Source organism: Oreochromis aureus, linkage group 3 (assembly GCF_013358895.1).
Source record: "Oreochromis aureus strain Israel breed Guangdong linkage group 3, ZZ_aureus, whole genome shotgun sequence".
Classification (NCBI taxonomy): domain Eukaryota; kingdom Metazoa; phylum Chordata; class Actinopteri; order Cichliformes; family Cichlidae; genus Oreochromis; species Oreochromis aureus.
In genome coordinates this window covers 51,007,296-51,015,752 of record NC_052944.1, presented here as the reverse complement: position 1 = coordinate 51,015,752, position 8,457 = coordinate 51,007,296, and positions in this window count along the sequence as shown.

Sequence of the window (8,457 nt, the reverse complement as noted above, 5' to 3'; positions counted from 1 at the left end):
GTCAAGACAGCACAAAAGATCATCGGCTGCCCTCTCCCCTCCCTGATGGACATTTATTCCTCCCGCTGCCTCAGCAGAGCAGCAAACATTATCAAGGACAGCTCCCACCCTGGCTTCAACATGTTCAGCCTGCTTCCCTCAGGGAAGCGCTACAGGTGCATCAGCACAAAAACCCACAGATTCAAAAACACTTTCTTCCCCAAAGCGTTAACCACCCTGAACTCACACATGCACCGATAACACAACCCCCCACTTCCCACTTCCTCTATGGACCACCACTGTGCAATACCAATTCTATGTGCAATAACTCAACTGTATATACATAACACTATTTATTACATATTACTTTTTTTTTCTTTCTTAAAAATACGGCTTGTATATTGTACATTTTATATATATATATATATCTTTTTCCATATGTTAATACTGTCCATATGTACATAGCACTGCAGAACTGTTACCCCCCCCCCAGCATGTTTACACTGAGTAGGAGATGCTCTGTATCTCATTGTACAACTGTATAGTGACAATAAAGGCATTCTATTCTATTCTATTCTATTCTATTCTAATCCGTTAATGTGAACTGCAGCATATGAGGGCGAGTCTACCCTTTTTTCTTTCTAAAGCGCAAACACTACCATTTTCTGAACCACATTCTTATTATGCTCATTGATTTAATTATATTAACCACTCACACTTTTCACAAAGTTAGACAAATTTGCAGATCTCATTTTACTTCTTTTTTTTTTGCAAATCACATATTGATTTCAACTAAAACACATTCAACAGTCATTTTGTTTTTTATTATATTAAAATGTTGACCACAGCAATACAGAACATACACATAACTAGAGCACAGATCTCAGAGAAAGTAAAAATCTAGTTTATGATACGTTTCTCTGTTTGTATTCATCTAATTTATTTCAGTCATTTGAAAAAATGGTGGCAAAAGAATCTGGAAATGCATAGGGGGAGTAGACAGTAATGAATGCAGCATGCTGTTGCACCATTTCTAAGGAGGTGCACATGAAGTTAAAACACAAGCTATAGTTTTCAGAATGTTTAGGGTTTCAGAAGGATTTACAGTTAACTCCATTTTTTTTTTAGGTCTGTCTTAACACTGAAGTACATGTTCACTGGTAGACTCACAGATCAGTTTGATTCAATGCTTAAAATGTAATGTCTAAGAAAGAAAAGTTTACTCTGGGGGAAAAAAAATTGCTAATAGCATTTTTTTCACTACACTTTCACTTTTCTCGTATTCAAAGATACAATCAAACTCCAGTTTGTTACTTCTTGTTTAATTTAATATCTAGCGTTACTGCAAAACAAAAAAACCCAGTAAATATATAAATATATAAAAAGAGGTATCAGATTATTTCCTTTTATTGCCTTCATGTAAGCCTAGGAATCATCAGATTTTCTTGACACAGACAGATGGCAGGTGGTCACGACAGTTCTGATCATTCATACACTTGTTTCCTGTAAGTACAAAAAAAAAAAAAAATCATCATCAACTGAAAACCAAAATCACATTGTTACATAAATGTCTATAAACAACCAGAGGAGTCTGCTCAGCGACAGGTTGCTTCTCCCAATGTCTAGGACCAACAGACTTAAAAACTCCTTTGTCCCACACACCATCAAACTGTTTAACTCCTCTCTGGAGGGGAGACGGAGGAGAAACAGGAGGACCAAGGAGGGCGGAAACAACTAAACTGTAGTGCCTTTTCACTGTGCAATATTTTTATATTCAACTGTGCACCAATCACTGTGCAATAGACTCACAATAGTTGAAATGTGCAATTCACTGGAATTCCTATTTATCCTATTTATCCCTATTATATATTCTGTATTTATATATGTGTATATATGGTATATTTATGCTCATATTCTTACTCTCTTGCAATTTTTGTCAGTGCTGTGCTGCTGGAAATGGAATTTCCCGGAGGAAACTACCCGGATTAATAAAATTTTATCTAATCTAATCTATTATTTTTTTTACTTTAAAGTGCACCCTTTGCACTATTAATTTAGCTGCACACCATTTAGGAGAGCGAGGTGTTGTTCTTCTGTTCAACGTAACAAAATGTTGCTAAAAATCTGGAAAATATCTACGGACCTGATGGAATGAATCCCTCTGTCCTGTTGCTCACCTCTTTACCTGGAAGAGCTGGAGAAATTCAAAACAAAAACAAAAAAAAAGTTGACTTTGATCGTTAGTTTTTAATTGATTATATTAATTCACAGTGCATATTGTAGTATTTAATTGTATGGTTAATTAAGCACATTCATAATACATAACGTACTGTTATGCTTACCAGCAGCCATGGTCATATTCACGATTGCACAAAGAATTGAAAACACAGTCAGCAGCTTCATTGTGATGTTTAGGATCTGTAGAAAATAAAACAGCCAAATGTATGTGCAGTCAATAAAAGAAAAGACTGAAAACAATCTTGAAGCTTTTAGTAGACTTTTGTGTTATTTATTTTCAGTACCCACTGGTATGGTCAGCCTTCCAGTGTGGAGGTGTTGAACGGTTTTAAAACCAGTGTGTACATTCTTATATTTAAACAATTTCAAAACCAGGAACAAACAGTGGAAAAAAATTCATGTACTTTATATTCTATCTTTATATTCATCTGTTGTATTTCTTTCCTTCTTTCCCAACAAGAACAAAAGTAATTTCCTCAACCCTAATTTGATTTTTATCATATTTATTATTATATACTGGAGACATTGAGTCCAAATGGACTATGTTCTACACCTCATTACTGAGGCTGCTGCAAAGAACTGCGACTGCAAGTAGTTGGTTCCTGTTGTGGTGTTAATCCCCAAACCAGGTGGTGTACATCATAGGTAAAGGGAACCATCAAGCTCATGAAGGAGTCCTATCAGGCTTGGTTAGCCTTTGAGACTTCAGAAGTAGCTGACAAGTACCGGCAGGCCAAGTGGAACGTGGCTCAGGTGGTGGCTAAAGTAAAAATTCAGATGTGAAAGGCTTTTGGTGAGGCCAAATAAAAAGATTTTCAGTTTGCCTCAAAGCAATTCTGGCAAACTGTCAGGTGACTCAGGAAGGAAAAGTGGTTGTTCTGCACTGGCTAAAAACAAACAAAAAGCATTATGTTCCCTTACAGTTTAATTTTAGTGGGATTTCAATGTAAAAAAAGGGGTGTTGTTTGAAACAAGATTTGGTCATGGTAAGTTCAAATTCACTTTTCATTTATCAGAAAATGTCTGTTTATCTCATAATTTCATACAAAGATTTAAGTTTAAGTCACTGAAGTATGACCCATTTTACTGTTAGGGAGTTGTATAAAATGAAAAAAAAAATCCTTTTAGCAGACAGTCCAGAGGCAGTACCAGGAGCATCTGGCTGGCATGCCTATTTCATCTCATCAGGTCGCTGGGACCAGCAGTGTGTGTGATGAGGAGCATCCGGAATCATCATCACACACGCTGTCTATTGATCACACAGTAACAATTGTTATTGTAGAAGTCTAGTATTTCACAGGTGTGCTTTTTTCCTTTCTGGCACATCAAATAAAATGTGTCATATAATAATTTAAGAGAAACTGAATTTTGCTACTTAAGAATTATGGTATATAGTAAAAGCACCATTACCTATTTTTAACTTTTCTAAAATAGTTTCATTGTGATACATTGTTTCAAGAATGGAAAGTGTCATAGAAACATACCTGACTGAAATGAATAAAATATAAACTCCAGATTTTTTACGTTATCATTCTGTAATTCCAATTCCAATTATTAAAGACACAAAAGCCTTTGAAATGGCCAAAGGCATAAGGTAACAGCATTAATAAAATACAGCATGTGAGGTCTTAAAGTAAACTCACAAAAAATATGAAAAAGAAATTGTTAACTATCATTTTTGTATGTCCACAAAAATTAATAATAACTATAAGACACCTTTACATTAGAAAAGCTAAGGAACGGCAAACTTATAATACAACCTTGATTTTATGTTCAATTTTGGTGTCAGCTCTATTTCTTAAAAAAAGAAGAAGAAAAAAGTTAATATACGACATCTTTGAAAACACTGGCATACCTGCTGTCTGAAAGCCCAATGACGATGTTTTAAGGTCGTTTCAAGGTTCAAAGAAAAACTGTAGAAAAAATACCTCTCCTGTTTAACTGGAATACAGGGCGTGTTCACATTCAATGGAAGAGGATTAGGGCCAGTGGGAAAAAAAAGTGGGCATGTCTTCTTTTTTCTTTTCTCAGAATTCTGAGAAGTTAGAATATATGCAAACTTTATGACAGGGGCGGGTGCTCAAAGTTAAAAAGGGGCACATTGAACCAGGCTGAATAACAACAACACACATTCATCAAGAATCTAATATGGGATAGCATCATACTATATCACTGTTGTGAGGTGGCGACAAGGCAAAGCAAACGTAGCCTATGTGTTACCTGATGGGTACAATGTTGCTGTTGAGGGGTTGCTGCTGCTCCTGCTGCTGATAGTGCTGGAGGGCAGGGCTGTGCTGATCTGAGACTGTAGACATTAAAAAGTCCATAGGAGAGATGGTAGCTGATTAAACAAGTGTCATGAGATAATAACAAAATGCAAAGATTGGTGACAGCGCTTGGAACCATAAGGCAACAAAAAACTGAGAAATAAACTAGACCCTGCCTGTGAATCACTCTTTGCCTCTTCCTCCTTCCATCCCCTCATTTCATCTATCACTCTCCACTTGCTGTCCATCTGAGAACAACTGCTATTGCAATAAACTATTATTTAATTATCCACACCTAACAACTCTTGCACAATCTATAATTAAATGATGATAGAAAAATGTTATAGAAGCAATACATTATTATTATTTTTATACTGGAATACCTCTCCAACAACTGGTACATGTGTTAATGTTACCTGTGCTCTTTGTAATCCAGCTGCTGAGGGATCCACTGCCTTTAGTAGCCTCACACAGCTCCTTTTGTCAATATTTCCTCCTCATGTTAACAGATTTGTCTGGACCAGTGGCGGTCCTAGCCTGTTTGGCGCCCTGGGCCAACACTCCCTCTGGGGTCATACTCACAAACTCTTTCTTCAGGCAAAGTTACTTAAATTCCAGGATCTGGTTAATTACAATACATCCATAATCTTATACAAAGCCTTTAATAAACTTCTACCTGCAAATTTACAATCTATATTTGAAATTTGAGAAAGGGTTTATAATGTGAGAGGCTTCGGAGAATTCAAATTACCTAGAACTCGAACAACCCGTAAAGGTTTTTGTGTGTCTGTATGTGGTGTGAAAATCTGGAACAGTCTGAGTTTACAACTGAAACAATGCAAAAATATTCATAGATTTAAATTCCTCTACACACAGTTGGTCTGGTCACAGTATACTCAATGATGGTTTTAGTGTGCTCTGAAATGTCTGTTCTCTTACCATTGCTGGTATGGATTCCATGGGGGTGTGCATATGTATGTATATATATATGTACATGTGTGTGTAGATATATATGTATGTATGTATATGTATGTGCGTTTGTAATTATTATTGCCTGTTACCTGTGGTAACGCAATTTATAATTAACATATTCTGTATTCAGTTATGAAGGTTCTATTTGTTTTGCTTGGTTTGGTTTGTTTGGTTTACAACGATGGGCGTAGCTGCGGGAAGCTTATTGGTTTTTTGTTGATGAGTGAGTATAGGGGTGGGATTTAATAAGTTTTCTTCGTCCCACTCCTTTTCAGGTACATTTTGTTTTTTTGTTTTTGTGCACTTTATGTTCAATATATGTATTTTGTTGTGCCTGAAATGAACAAATTCAAAAAAAAAAAAAAAAAAAAAAATGTGAGATGCTGTGTTTGCTCCAGTAATACAGGGAGTGCAGAATTATTAGGCAAGTTGTATTTTTGAGGAATAATTTTATTATTGAACAACAACCATGTTCTCAATGAACCCAAAAAACTCATTAATATCAAAGCTGAATGTTTTTGGAAGTAGTTTTTAGTTTGTTTTAGTTTTAGCTATTTTAGGGGATATCTGTGTGTGCAGGTGACTATTACTGTGCATAATTATTAGGCAACTTAACAAAAACAAATATATACCCATTTCAATTATTTATTTTACCAGTGAAACCAATATAACATCTCCACATTCACAAATATACATTTCTGACATTCAAAAACAAAACAAAAACAAATCAGCGACCAATATAGCCACCTTTCTTTGCAAGGACACTCAAAAGCCTGCCATCCATGGATTCTGTCAGTGTTTTGATCTGTTCACCATCAACATTGCGTGCAGCAGCAACCACAGCCTCCCAGACACTGTTCAGAGAGGTGTACTGTTTTCCCTCCTTGTAAATCTCACATTTGATGATGGACCACAGGTTCTCAATGGGGTTCAGATCAGGTGAACAAGGAGGCCATGTCATTAGTTTTTCTTCTTTTATACCCTTTCTTGCCAGCCACGCTGTGGAGTACTTGGACGCGTGTGATGGAGCATTGTCCTGCATGAAAATCATGTTTTTCTTGAAGGATGCAGACTTCTTCCTGTACCACTGCTTGAAGAAGGTGTCTTCCAGAAACTGGCAGTAGGACTGGGAGTTGAGCTTGACTCCATCCTCAACCCAAAAAGGCCCCACAAGCTCATCTTTGATGATACCAGCCCAAACCAGTACTCCACCTCCACCTTGCTGGCGTCTGAGTGGGACTGGAGCTCTCTGCCCTTTACCAATCCAGCCACGGGCCCATCCATCTGGCCCATCAAGACTCACTCTCATTTCATCAGTCCATAAAACCTTAGAAAAATCAGTCTTGAGATATTTCTTGGCCCAGTCTTGACGTTTCAGCTTGTGTGTCTTGTTCAGTGGTGGTCGTCTTTCAGCCTTTCTTACCTTGGCCATGTCTCTGAGTATTGCACACCTTGTGCTTTTGGGCACCCAGTGATGTTGCAGCTCTGAAATATGGCCAAACTGGTGGCAAGTGGCATCTTGGCAGCTGCACGCTTGACTTTTCTCAGTTCATGGGCAGTTATTTTGCACCTTGGTTTTTCCACACGCTTCTTGCGACCCTGTTGACTATTTTGAATGAAACGCTTGATTGTTCGATGATCACGCTTCAGAAGCTTTGCAATTTTAAGACTGCTGCATCCCTCTGCAAGATATCTCACTATTTTTGACTTTTCTGAGCCTGTCAAGTCCTTCTTTTGACCCATTTTGCCAAAGGAAAGGAAGTTGCCTAATAATTATGCACACCTGATATAGGGTGTTGATGTCATTAGACCACACCCCTTCTCATTACAGAGATGCACATCACCTAATATGCTTAATTGGTAGTAGGCTTTCGAGCCTATACAGCTTGGAGTAAGACAACATGCATGAAGAGGATGATGTGGACAAAATACTCATTTGCCTAATAATTCTGCACTCCCTGTACGTGGCAGAGTTCCTCTGCTTGTGTTTCCAAGAACAGAAAAAGAAACCTGGTGCTGGCTCAACTGGAAACAGGATGCTCTAAAATAAATAAATATTCGTGTATACACATCTGTTGTAAATAGTAGCATCCCCAAGGTCATTTATTTTACAAGTTTTACTCTCTGGTTCAATTTATTTAAATAATTTCCAAATGTGTCATAGGTTACACATATTCTGCTGAACACAATCAGTGTCCACAACCTAAATGCAAAGACATGTTTATTTTTGATAATGCAAGGTAAGGAGTTGCTTTTCACAGTCGATAACTCATTTCTACACTAAGAGTAGAGTAATCGTCAGATGTTATTTCTAAAAATCAACTTTAGCCAACATGGTGAATTAAACCTCAAAACAATTAAATAATCCTTTTAAAATCATTCCCCCAAAGATCATCTGCAGTTTGGAGGGTAACTGTTACTATACTCCTGTCTGTCACTGTTGCTGCATGCTGCAACACTGATCAACAGACACCCTCATATCAAATACTGGATATGCAAATATGGGTGGAGAAGTTTTTCTGGGTAGGGTGGCACAGGGTACTCAGAAAAGCTGTCTAGTACAGTTTATGCAACACGGGGACCTTAAACACATGCAAGTGTTTTTCCAGGAACACCAAGTGCAGGCAGAGCCCATTTTCTGAAAATTTAACATTGTACACAGTCATTAATGTGACGTCTGTTATTATTAGCATTGGCTACAAACATATTGTGTGTAATCCACAGAGGAGAGATATACACAGTACATGCTCATAGTTTGTTTTTGATGTGCACTGTTATTAGAGTGGTTTTCTGGTTGATTGCAATAATAAGCCAGACTAGCGAAAGATAGAGGAGAAATAGAAGAGGGAGAAAACATTTAAAAGAATGGAGATGGAGGAAAAGGTCAAAGACAAAGTAAACAGACACGCAGGGTGTCTAACTGCTGCTTTTGTAACAAAGAGTTACAGACATCACAGGATTAAACAATAAAGCCTCTTTGATGGTGGCAGGGCTGGTGTTG